Here is a 13,135-nt window from a genome sequence, read left to right as displayed (position 1 = left end):
AAGAGAAAAGACGAACAAATGTAAGGCAAGTTAAGAGACTGAGTTAGTAATTAAAAATCTTCCCAGAGAGGAAAGTTCAGGCCCAAATGGCTTCACAGGGAAATGTCTAAAAAAGAAATACAGGGAGTTCTCCTGTGGCTCAGCAGGTGAAGGGTCTGGCACTGGCACTGCAATGACTTGGGTGCCTGCTGTGGTGCAGTGCAATCTCTGGCCTGGAACCTCAACATGCTGTGAGTATGAACAAAAAAAATTAATTAATTAATTAATTAATTAAAAAATAAAAAGGAAATACTAATCCTTCACAAATTCTTCCAGAAAAGAAGAAACACTTCCTAACTCATTCTATGAAGCCAGTTTTACCCTGACACCAAAGCCAGACAAAAGCACCGCAAGAAAACTACACATCAATATCCCTCAAGAATTAAATGCATGGAGTTCCTGTCGTGGCTCAGTGGTTAACGAATCTGACTAGGAACTGTAAGGTCTCAGGTTCGATCCCTGGCCTCACTCAGTGGGTTAAGGATCTGGCGTTGCTGTGAGCTATGATGTAGGTTGCAGACGTGGCTTGGATCCCGCATTGCTGTGACTCTGGCGTAGGCCACTGGCTACAGCTCCGATTAGACCCCTAGCCTGGGAACCTCCATATGCCGAGGGAGCGGCCCTGGAAAAGGCAAAAAAAAAAAAAAAAGGAATTAGATGCAAAAATCCTCAAAAAAAAAAAAAAATTAACAAACCAAACCTAGGACCATATAAAAAGAATTTCACACCATGAACAAATGGGATTTATCCCAGGAATGCAAAGCTGGTTTAACCTCCAATAATCAATCAGTACAATATGCCACATTAATAAAGGACAAAACTACATGACTGTTTCAAGAGACAGAAAAAGTGTTTCACAAAATGCAACACCCATTGGTGATGCAAAACTCCCAACAAACTAAGAACTGAAAAGAATTTCCACCTGATACAGGGCATCTGTGAAAACCAGAGCTAATATCATACTTGATGGGGAATGACTGAATGCTTTCCCCTTCAAGTCAGGAATGCGGCAAGAATGCCCTCTCTTGGCACCTCTACCCAACACTGGACTGGAGGCTCCACCTGTGCAGGAAGGCAAAAGAGGAAGAGAGGAAGGGAGAACATTCGGATGAAAAAAGAAGTAAAACTGTCCTGCTTGTCAATTTCATGCCACCTGCATGTCCTGACCCTACATGCATAGGGATCCACAGTGACACTCCTAGAACCAAAGATAGGTTCCACAAGGTCACATGATGCAAGTCAATACATGACAGTCAAGTGCAGTGACCACAAAGAGGAAGCACACAGGGGTGCCTCCGTGGGGACTGGGAGCCCACAAGTCAAGGGTAGTTACACGAACCTCCCTCTGAGATTCAGGTACACTAGACACGCAAAGGAGTGTGTGCGCAAACACACGAAATCTGAGTAAGGTCTATAGATTGTACCCACGTCGATCTTCTGGTCTTAATAGCAGACCTCAGTGAAGCAAGATGCCACCACTGGAGGGACCTGGGTGAAAAGTACACATGACTTCTCTGCACTACTTCTGCAACTTCCTGAGTCTACAACTGTTTCAAGATAAAGTTTTTTTGTTTTCTTTAAATCAAGTGTTTTTCTGGAGTTCCCATTGCGGCTCAGTGGTAACGACCCTGACTAGTATCCATGACGATGTGGGTTCAATCCCTGGCCTCACTCAGGGGGTTAAGGATCCAGCATTGCTTTGAGCTGTGATGTGGGTTACAGACTAGGCTCAGATCCCAAGTTGCTGTGGCAGAGACTTCAATTCAACCCCTAGCCTGGGAACTTCCATATGCCACAGGTGCAGCACTAAAAAAGAGAAAAAAAAAAAATCCAAGTGTTTTTCTATAGAAGAACACAATTGAAAATGAAATTAAGATCCTCAGGTGATTCTTTTGTGCAAATTCAGGAACCACTGTCCTATACCTTTTTCAAGACAGGAAGAAGTTAGGGAAGCATATGACATATCATCATTCCAAACAAGCCATCTGTCTACACACTAGAAGCTCGAAGGAAGAGAGCTCGCTGCTCCATGTTCTCTACACTAGAGGCTGCTGGTTCTTCCAACCTGGGCCCATCTGTGGTGACTCTATGTTGACATCTCAGCATTACTTCGATCTGTGCATCCTGATTCCCAATGAGTTTAAAGCTTCTTTTGTTTAAAGTTTATAATTTTTATTTTTTCCATTATAATTGATTTAAGCTTCTTTTCATATGTTTACTGGCCATTTGCATGTCTGCCTCTTTGCATATTTCTAAAGCATCTCTGTTCAAATCTCTTACCCACTTCTCTGTTGGATTATCTGGCATTCTTACTGATTTCTGCTACTTCTTGCAATTTTCTAAGTAGGAGACCTGTCAGTTTACATGGGATTCAAAGATTATCTTCCAGTCTATGAATCACATTTTTCATCTTAATGGCATAGTTTAACACGCAGAAGTTCTTAATTTAGTTCGATTTAGCATCTATTCACTCATGGTCAGGGCTTTCTGTTAAAGACATGTTCCCTTCTCTAGACCATGAAGATGCCCTGTATTATTTTTCAGCTTTCACCTTTAGGTCTGTCTGGCATTGATTCTGTGTGTATGCTATAAGGTGGGGGTCAAATGCCATTTATGGACAGCCATCTCAGGGATCACACACCAAGGATCAAAGAGAACATTGTGACAATTTTCCAAACTGATGTGCACCTAACATCATCAAATGTCTATACACGTGTGGGTCTATTTCAGGACTTTCTGCAGTTTCATCAAGCTGTTTGCCTACACGTATGCCGGGGTCACACTGTTCTGAATACTATGATTTTATAAACTCTTGACACCTGATTAAGTCCTGCCATCTGTTGTTCTTCAAGAGTGTCCTGCAGTCTTCTACATTCATATAAATTCTAGAAACAGTCAATTTTCACTCTCCCCCCAAAAGAAACTTTTCAGGCTAGGGACCAGGGTTGAACAGAATCCACGGATCGATTTGGGGAGAACGGACATCTCTACAACATTTGCTCTTGCCGTTCCATGAACATGGTATGCTCCTTTACTTACTGCTCCCTCAAAGTCTCGGAACACTTTGCGGTTTCCTACGGAAGACAGGTGTAAATTTCTTGTAGTTCTAGTTCTACATATTCAGACTTTTAATGTTATTATAAACAGGACCTTTATTAACTTCATTTTCTGATTGTTTCAGGCGGGAGAGCATCAAACAACCATGCTAAACACACATCTTAAGTCTAATAACGGACAGAGATTATTCTGGATGTTTCGACATGCACAATAGCATTTTGCCCACATACAATGAATTCTTTCTTTTCTCCCAACTCTTTTTTTTCTTATCTTACTACACTGGCTACAACTTACAGAATAATGGTGAGCAAATGTGGTACTAAAAAGCATCCTCATCTCATTTCCAATTTCAGAAAAAAACTGAAAATAATAATATTATTATTATTTCATCATTAATATATTTGCCACCAGTTTTCTTACACTCTTCGTGTGCTTAAAAATTCTTCATTATGGGAGTTCCCGTCATGGCTCAATGGAAACAAATCCGACTAGGAACCATGAGGTTGCGGGTTCGATCCCTGGCCTTGCTCAGTGGGTTAAGGATCCAGTGTTGCTGTGAGCTGTGGTGTTGGCCATAGACGCGGCTCAGATCCTCTGTTGCTGTGGCTGTGGTGTAGGCTGGCAGCTGTAGCTCCAATTTGCCTCCTAGCCTGGGAACCTCCATATGCCGTGGAAGTGGCCCTAAAAAATTAAAAAAATTTAAAAATCTTCCTTATGAATAGATATTACTTTGATCTATTCATAACGATGTTTATGCATCGAACAATGATTTTATAGTTTTTTCTCCTTAGTTAAAATGGTAAGATACACTGCATTTTAGATGTTAAATCACCAGCTACATTCTAGAATAAACACAAACTGCTCATGACACATTATCCTTTTATACTGAAAGATCTAACTGTGATTTTTTTTAGGATTTCTGCAAGCATGTTCATGAATGAGCCATCCTACAATTTTTTGCCTAACATCCTTGACCATGTTGGATGTTGAGCTTGTGCTGACCTGGCAGGACTTCCAGGCTTAGAGGATACTGTCCACCTGACTCCAAATCTCCCCATACATCCTCCCTCCAAAATACCTATAAGGAGAGCACAAAATCTGTGCTTTCAAGCATTAATAGGAGGCAGAACCCAACAGCCTTCAAATTACCTGTAAGTAGAGGAACAAACTGAATTCCAACAAACTCAATTTCAACACGCACCACTGCAAGCCTACGAGATGCTTCTCATGCTGAGTCACTGACACTGTGCGTTATTCAAGTAAGCCCACTGCTCCTAGGACACTGACCTGGGAGGCTTGGCCATTGCTCAAAGCACAGGTTTTGTTCTAATTCCTGATTCTCGCTTGGTTTTGATTCTTGTTATTTATTTATAGCTTTATTATTATGAGCATTTCCTATACATTAAATCAAATCTTTATGTAATGGGGAATGAGAGAGACACACCCCCACTGTTTATGTCCAATAAAATCATAACCATCTCCAACAAGAAAGATTTGGATAAGGCACACAATCCATTTAAACAAAACTGTACTTGAACTTCTACTTACACGCAGTTGCTCTAGGTCTTCCAAAAAAAGAAAAAAATGCTGAGTAAATATTAAAATGCAGGGCAACAGCGTTTGTCTCGAATGAAATTTGACAACCATTAGCAATCAAAAAGCGTAAGAAATAAAAGCACACATTTCTAAACTAAAACAGAGACAAGTAGCCATAAAGGTAGCTAAAAAGAAAATTCTGCTCTAAACCTTTTAATGCTTAATCCCTACAGAATTCTTTCAAAGGATGCCCTGAGGTTTTGTCGTGTTCTTTTTTTTTTTTTTTTGGAGGGGTAGTATGGAAGGAACTGGACATATGAGAACTGGAAGACATTTTAAATTAACCTATGTGATGCAATGGACAAACAGCACAGAAGCTGTGCATTTTAATTACAGCTCCGGTAGGAACTTCACTATTGTTGATGAGCCTTGTAACCATTCAAAAATTACGCCAACCTTTTTTTTTTTTTTTTTTTTTGGTCTTTTTAGGGCTGCACCCGCAGCATATGGGCATTCTTAGGCTAGGGGTCAAATCGGAGCTGTAGCCCCCACCCGGCCTACACCAGAGCCACGGCAACGCGGGATCCTTAACCCACTGATTAAGGCCAGGGATGGAGACAGGCCAGGTTCAGTAACCACTGAGCCACGGCGGGGAACGCCGTATGCCAGCTTTTTAAAAGGAGTAACGTTTTCGTACTCTTCCTCCCTGGGGTAGCTCAAAGAACAATTCCCACCTTCGTAAAGCCTCTGGAAACAGAGCTGCGTGCAGTGTGTAATTAAAATCTGCAGACAGGTGACTGGGGGCTTGGGGGTTTCCGTGTGTTTTAAAATCAATAACCACAGTAACGCACTTCAAGAGATGTGCAAAAATGGGAGACAAATCCTGTGGCAAACCAAGAACCAAGAACCAAGATATGTTTTAAATGTGAAGGACTGGTTATAAAGCCCATGTGTTTTTCTATTTCCATTGAAAACAGCTGAAAGTCCCCTCTTGGTAAATTACACTCAACCCCCCAATTAAGATCTTCCTTTGCAGCAGTGGTGGAACCGGAGTCTGTGCCTCTCCCTGGGCTGCCGACAGCCTCTCCCAGGATGATACCACCGTGGGCTCAGGCTGCTCCCTCTCTCTCCTTGCAACTCTCTGGTTCCTGCCATCCTTCCATGTGAACCAGAAACTCTATTCCCCAAGAGTCAGACAGCTTTCTTTCCATGGACCACAGGGAGTAATTTAAAGCCAGGAGCCTCCATGAGCTGCTCCTTCTCAACTGAGGAAAGAATCCTAGGCACGAAGAGTTACAAGGTTAATTCAAAGCTGAAATCTACCTTGGCCACTCCCTATGCAGGAAACAAGAGGCAAAACCAGAAACAACTGCGCACAGGTTCAGAAGAGCTGAAAAAATTAAGTGTGCTATTGATTCGTAGGGCAAAATGATTCAGATCAAGATTTTAAAATTATATAAAGAGGGACAGTGCTCTGCTTCTGGTCATGAATCAAAACTCATCAGTCAATGAAAAAATACTTGTGGAGCTTCTCCTATGTGCAAAGAATATACTAGTTCATCCACTTAGCTGATAAAATACGGCCACATGGGTTGTGGTTCAGAGACAATCACATCCATGCTTTGACACTGCAACAGAATTTCGATGAACAGTTCGTGCGCCCAAAACAGGTACCAGCACTGGGCCACACCTTTATTTTTATTACAGTTGATTTACATTGTTGTGTCAATTTCTAAATCACAGCCACATCTTGTCTGATCCAGCTGCTAGGATAATGACCATAACAACAAAAGCAAACCAATGGGACCCAGTTAAACGCTAAAGCTCTTGCATAGCAAAAGAAACCACTAAAAAAACCAAAAAAGACAAGCCGCACAATGGGAGAAAATCCTTGCAAATGATGAAACCACCAAGGGCCTAACCTCCAAAATAGACAAACAGCTCATACAACAAAACCCACTGAAAAAATGGAGCAGAGCTTCTAAAACAACACGGTTTTGGGAAAACGGAAGTACTCAAAGACCAGAGGCCACAACGGCTGGGTAACGGCTGTTACCCTGCGAGCCAAAGCGAGGACCTGACAAGGTTCTCCCCCAAAGCTGGTTCCTGCCCCCCGGGGGTGGGGGTGGGGGGGTAGTGGGCGAGACAATGGCCCCTCTGTGTCACCTCCGGCTTGGGAGGACAGGAGCTGGGCTCTATCAACAGGGTTATCAGCAGTAACTCAGATGATACACAGCAGGCCTTCAAACACCTGTGGACCTCCTGAAAAGAAAGCGACAGCAAGAACTAAAAGAAAAACATTTAAACACTGAAAAAAAAGCTCCAGAACGTTCAACACTACAGAAGACATGTTCCATTCCAACAGCGTGGCTCCAGGAGGTCAGAGGGCACCCTGAGAACAGGGCCGAGGGAGAGGGTCACCCCTAAGACGTTGAGAAATGATCGCAGATGCCAAGCTCAGAGTCAGGCCCAGAGGCTCTGGCAGACCTGAAAGGTGAGACAGTAACACCCTGAGATGTTTGAGATGCTTAAAAAAAAAAAAAAAAAAAAGTCAACGGAAGCGGAGAGCTAAGCTCAGAGAAGAGGTCAGGTCCCAGGGAAGGAGAACAGAACAGGACGGCTCCAAAGGCCGGGAGTGAAATCTGAGCCGCGATTGTTTTGCTTTTTACAGCCGCATCTTTGGAGGTTCCCAGGCTAGGGGTCTAATTGGAGCTGCAGCTGCCGGCCTAGGCCAGATCCGAGCAGCATCTGTGACCTGCACCCCAGCTCATGGCAACGCCAGATCCTTAAGCCACTGAGCGAGGCCAGGGAGCGAACCCTTGGCATCCCGACCCATACGAGTCAGGTAGGTTCATTACCGCTGAGTCATAACAGGAACTCCTGGAAAAACATCCGCATGCAGGGACATCCACTCAGACGGGAGGTCGGGCTCTGACAGCAAACAAGCAAGACTCGCCCTGAGGTGCGTGGCCGAGAAAGCTCTGCCAGGACAGGACGGCCACAGAGAGGACGTCCCAGGGTTAGGGTCACAGACGGCGTGGACGCCCGAGGACGCCAGGGCCTGGGAAGAGAGCAGGCTGTGCGCAGAGGCACCTGCCCTTAGACGCACCACCCGCCGGAAGAAAAGCAGGCCTTACGAGGCGCAAGGAGCTTCTAAAGAACGCTTTTAATGAGAAAATGATGACACTGTTAAAAAAAACTCACCTGGCACCAGAGGCCCCTCTCGGGGGAACGCCCGGCTCTCCCCTTCAAGAGCCAGCCGCACCCCGGCTTCCCCACTCAGGGCCGTCGCCCCTTGATCCACAGCAATTAGGCTCCCCGGGCACCTCGTGCCCCAACCAGTCACGCATCCCAGGGCTAAATCCCCGGGACCTGGGAGCCCGCTCCTAAAGGGACGTCTCCCGAGCACCTCCCCCTCCTCAAACACGCTCACGCCCCTGGGTGAAACAAGAAAGGTCCCTCTCCCCCCATCACCTCTCACCTCCCGGCTCCCGTGCGCTAAGACACCCGCTCGCCAACGGCCGTCCCCCCCTGTCCCCATCACTGTGTCATTACTGCCGTCCCCCGTTGCCATGACCTGGCCGTCACCCTCCCTCTTGGCTGAGCTTCTCCTGGGCAGACACAGCCCGTGCCTCCCCACACCCTCCGCGTGGGAGACGGTCGTTTTTGTCTCTCTTGTCACAGCCCCACACACACACAGCACATGGAAGTTCCCAGGCTAGGGGTCAAACTGGAGCTGCAGGCACCGGCCTACACCACAGCTACACCCACATCGGACATGAACCGCACCTGCAGCCAGGGGCAACGCTGGATCCTTAACCCACAGATCAAGGCGAGGAATCGAACCTGCATCCTCACGGACGCTATGTCGGGTTCCTGACCCACTGAGCCACGACAGGAACGCCAGGAGCCTGGCTCACTCACAAGAGCCCCTCAGATCCATTTGGCCCCACTCCCTCCTCACCCTACCCATGCTTCTCCAATACCCTGATCTACTCTACGGCCTCCACGAACAAACGGAGGCAAAAATAGAGGTTCCAGAACTTTCTGCGTTTACTGCACCTGCTCACTGCACCCCGAATGCGATGAAAAGCGCCTGAGTAATGGAAGCGTTAGATACGTTCACATAGCACACATTACGTCCTAACAATCTAGTCCCGTTTGGCAAAACACACTCCAATTGAGAGGAAATGGGTCTTTTACGTGACTCTTTAACGAGCCCCTCACGGCATGGGTGCACGTGTGCAGCGCCTCACAATTTTGGGGAGACAGACTGGCCACAACCGCCCCGCTCCCGGCTCAGCTCGGATCTGCACACAGAACAGCAACCCGAGAAACCCCAGCTGCGCAGAGACGACGCCGTCGAAAGGGACCGGGGCTGCTCGGGGCGGGCGGCTCCCAGCCGCTGCCAGGTGTTCGCGCTCCTGGGCTTCCTCCAACAATTTGATATCCCTGTGAGCTCCCCGCGGCGGCCAGCAGTTCGGAAACCGGCGCTCAGAACTCACACGTGTGTCTCCCGGCCGGCCCCTCCCCCCACATCCGGATCCCAAGGCAGCCACGTCACCCACAGGCACCCTGACCTTGACAAGGCCAAGGGTCACCCACCATCTCCCCACCACCACCCGGGGCTGCTGCTCCCCATCCTGCTGCCAAAGGATGCCAGCCCCTCCAGCACCTGCCCACCCTGTCCCCTCCCTCTCCCAGTGCCCCCATCACACACACGTGCACACACACACACACATGCACACACACGACCTAGAACCACGTCCTGCCTTCCCAGGCTCCCTTCCTTCCAGCTTTGCCCTCTATCCACCCTCCAAGGGCACATCTCAGCGTGTCCTTCTCAGGCTCACAATTCTTCAGCCTCTCCGCTCACCCACAGAGGAGGAGGCCAGACGCACGAGACCCTGGAGGCCCGGCCCGCCCTCCACCGCAGCCATCCCCGCCTTGGTTTTAGCTGCTCTGATGCCCCGTGTCCCGGACAAGCCTCCGGACCCTCTCCTCCCCGGACGCCGGGTCTCCTCTTGAGCGTCTCTGCCAGGCTTCTCTCATCTCTCCGGACCGCGCCACGCTCGGGTTTCTCGTCGTCCTGGACACTGCGCTGTGACCAAACGCCACCACTGTCCCAGACCCAGCTCACAGGGAGCTCATCTGGGCCGACAGAGGTCTCTGCCTCGCTACCCCGGTGCCCCCAGAGCACACCATCAAGCCCAGGTGCACCGAGTGAGCAGAGCAGCCGAACCAGCGGGTCCCGCCACTCCTGCCATGCACTCTGCTGACGGCACCAGCACCTACAGCGCTGCGCAGAGACTCAGGGCACCGTGAATGCTCTCAAAGCTGTCATCTCTCATTTCTGCAACCCCAGAACGAAAACAGGACCCGGGACCTTGCAGGTTTTCCCTAAATGGCTTTTGAACAGAAAGGTTACTGAAAAAGACCACGGCAGTAAGTGTGGTTACCCCTGCAGAAAGAAACAGGACGAGACTAGGGCGGCGGTAAAAAGAGAGGAATGGAGACTTTCTACTCCACTTATCCCTGGAGGGACATTAAATCTGTTCTCCAGCACGCGTCGTTTGCGTCTTACTGGTCTACGATATTCTTATGTTACCAGCCTAAAACAGAGTCGGGGTACCCGCCTGAGTCCAAATGCCCGGAGCAGGTCTCAAGAAGACCGGACCTTAAAGAGGCAAACTGGGCTCTGAGACAAAAGGACTGAAACGGGAAGACACGCTCTGGATGTCTGTATAGCCCCGTGAGGGGGCTTCCCCCGCCCCCCAATTTAAAGAATAACAGCCTATGAGTGAAAAACAGCATCTGTGAGTATTCAGGGAAAGTTCTGGGAACCACAGAAGCCCACTAGCACTGGCCCGCTAGCTCCGACACCTCTCTGAATACTTCCAACAGGCAAGTGTTTTAAAAGAAACGTCCCAGTAACCAAGGTTACGTGCCATTGCGGGCTTCTAAGGCACGTCTACAAAGAGAGGCTGCAGGGACGGCAGGACCACGCAGCAAGGGGGCTGTTCCACCTTTAGTTTCCTGGCTTGTAAAAATGGGGTAGTCCATCACTGACCACCAGATCCTCCATCTGAGACAAACAGATAAAATGATGCTATACAGCAACTCCCTGTCAGCAACCAGAAGTACAATGTTTATATGCAGAGAGTTCTAGAACAGGCGTCTTTGCACTGTTTTAAGAAAACGGCGACTACAGGTCAGACGCTAACTACATAAAGCCAACCGAACTTTCCAACCTAGTGAGCCTGAAACATCTGAAAAGACGACTCTCATGAATATAAATTAAGGAGGTCTTTAAAAATGAAGAAAAATGAGTAAAGAGACCAGACACACAATGAGAAGTGCCTATGGGAAAGGCCAAACCCAGCTTTCTTCTGTTTAACCTCTCAAGTAGATAAAAGAACTAGCCTTAAAGAATCACTGCGTTGTTCCACCGCCAGTTAAGTTGGGTAAAGCAAACACAAAAAGAAGCAACCCACTTTCAAAAGAACTTGACCTAGAGGCAATGAAAAGTAAGTCAATTATAATACTTTGAATCTAGTTTTGATAGAGAAGCAAACATTTTAACTTCCAGACAAGCCTAATTTTTAACATTTCTAATGGCTGGATCCTCCCCTTTTAAAAATGTGGATTCCAATTCTTAAGTTAATATTACAGGTCCCACGATGCATTTGATTTGAATAGCTTCAAAGCAAAAACGGGCCTTTTTAATTGTCGGTTTTTAAAAACTCAAAAACTACTACTGGTAGTAACTGCGAATTTAAAATTAATCCCCAAATGAGAAAGAATTCCTATTCCGCCCAATAGCAGCTAAGAAATGCAAGGTCCATTCATCCGTGAGCCCACGGCTTAGTTTCTTAATAATTAAGAACTGTGCTCTCCACCAGGGAACCATCCCTTGCAGGGAGGCTGGAACAAGAAGAAATCGCCATTGCCCGTAAGCACCGCACACGGAGAGGTAAAGGCTTTCCACTCGCTGAAGCTCCGGCGCGGAGGAGGCGCGAGAGCCGGGCCCCGCGGCCCCACCGGCCGCGCCGGGAGAGCATCCCCGAGAGGACGCATCCCGGCCAGGTGGTCCCGGCGTGCACCCCGTCCCCGCGCCCCGCCGCTCGCGGGCTGCCGACCCCTTCAGGCACTCGGAGCCCAGCCAGGCTGCCGAGGCCCGGACCCCGCGCGCCCGCAGCCCCAGGGGAGGGGGCATCGGGCGTGGAGGGCGAAACCGAGGGGAGAGGGCCCGACCCGGGCGGCGGGTACGCGAGGACTGGGCCAGATGCGGCGAGGGCGCGCGCAGCCCAGAGGAACTCGAGGCTCCCGGACGCGGGGCAGCCCCGGGCTCGACCGTGCGGCGCGGGCCGAGGCCCCGGCGCCACCTGCGGCCCGGATGGTGGGCGCCTGCCCGGCAGCCGAGCGGCGCGCACCGGGCAGTGCCGGGGCTGAAGGCCGTGGGCCAGGGGCCGGCAGTGGCGAGAACGGCGCCGGGCCGCGCGGCGACGGCGGGAAGTCCAGGCCGGCGCGGGAGCCGGTGCGGAGGATGCGCCGGGCTGCAGGGCAGGCGCAGGCGGCGGCGCGGCCGCAGTGGGCCCCGCCGAGCGCCCGGGCCATGCTGCAAGTTCACTTGGCGGCAGGGTTGCGGGGCCAGGCCCGCGCCCGCCTCTCCCCGCGGGGCAGCCTCCCGGCCTGCAGCCGAGCAGGACAGGGGTCAAGGCCAGGGACCGCTGGCCGCAGCCCGCACTCACCGGTCCGCGGTTCCGCCGCCTGCGCCGGCGCCGCGCTCCCAGCTCCATGGTCCCGCCGCGCCGCGGCCGTCCGGCGCCCCCACCCCGCACCGCCCCGCACGCAGCGGCGCCAGCGACGCCGCCTTCGGCCCGGCCACGGCCGCGGCCACGCCCCCTCCTAGCGGGGGGCCCGGCCGGAGCGAGAGGGGGGCCCAGCGCCGGCTCCACCAACCAGGGCCCGCTCGCCCGGCCGCCTCTCCTGGATTGGCGAGCGCCTCAGCCAATGGGGGAGCGCAGGGGCGCGGCGCCCCGGCGCCGAGGGGCGGGGGATTGCGGAGGAGGTGGCTCTCACCCTAGATCCTCCGCCTCCAGCTTCGGACCAGGCTTTAGCCAGCGTCCCTCCCGGAGGGAAGAGACAGGGACACTTTGGGCAGAGTTTCTCCAACCGGTCTCTGCATCATGTCTGCTTCCGATGTATCCACTGCAGTCCCTTTGGGTTCCCACCCGATACCTTCGCCTTACCTGGTTTTGAGAGGTCCATCTGTGCGCTGCAGAGTTGAGGGTTAGCAGCCCTGAGAGGATTAGAGTCGTGCCCTTGACTGGTCTTAGGCCCTTCTTAAAGCCGTTAACATTCTGCCTGCAGAATCTTCTCATCTCCTTCTACAAATACTGTACTTCTTACTCCCCCCAACTCTAGTCTCCCTCCACTCAGATGTGAGAGAATCCACTAGCTGCTCAACCCCGGGAATCTCTGAAACTACCAAGCCAGGTTC

The 13,135-nt window shown here is 50.3% G+C and overlaps 1 protein-coding gene across 6 annotated transcripts in view; it reads right to left on the bottom strand.

Annotated features, from left to right (window-relative positions):
• The window catches only part of WASF3 (WASP family member 3), a 105,161-nt gene extending 92,620 nt beyond the window's left edge, over positions 1–12,541 (bottom strand). For all 6 annotated transcript variants that reach the window (XM_084981279.1, XM_021065504.2, XM_084981281.1 and 3 more), the window contains exon 1: positions 12,384–12,541. The gene's annotated coding sequence lies outside the window, so the exon portion shown is untranslated. The remainder of the gene's footprint in view (positions 1–12,383) is intronic.
• Positions 12,542–13,135: the final 594 nt, after the last annotated feature.

Source organism: Sus scrofa, chromosome 11 (genome assembly GCF_054392235.1).
Source record: "Sus scrofa isolate SSC_HxYL_T2T_F1_AM1 chromosome 11, Sscrofa_HxYL_maternal_Yorkshire_Landrace_v2.0, whole genome shotgun sequence".
Taxonomy (NCBI): domain Eukaryota; kingdom Metazoa; phylum Chordata; class Mammalia; order Artiodactyla; family Suidae; genus Sus; species Sus scrofa.
Note: the sequence above shows the minus strand (reverse complement) of the source record. Positions and strands in the feature narration are given on the sequence as shown.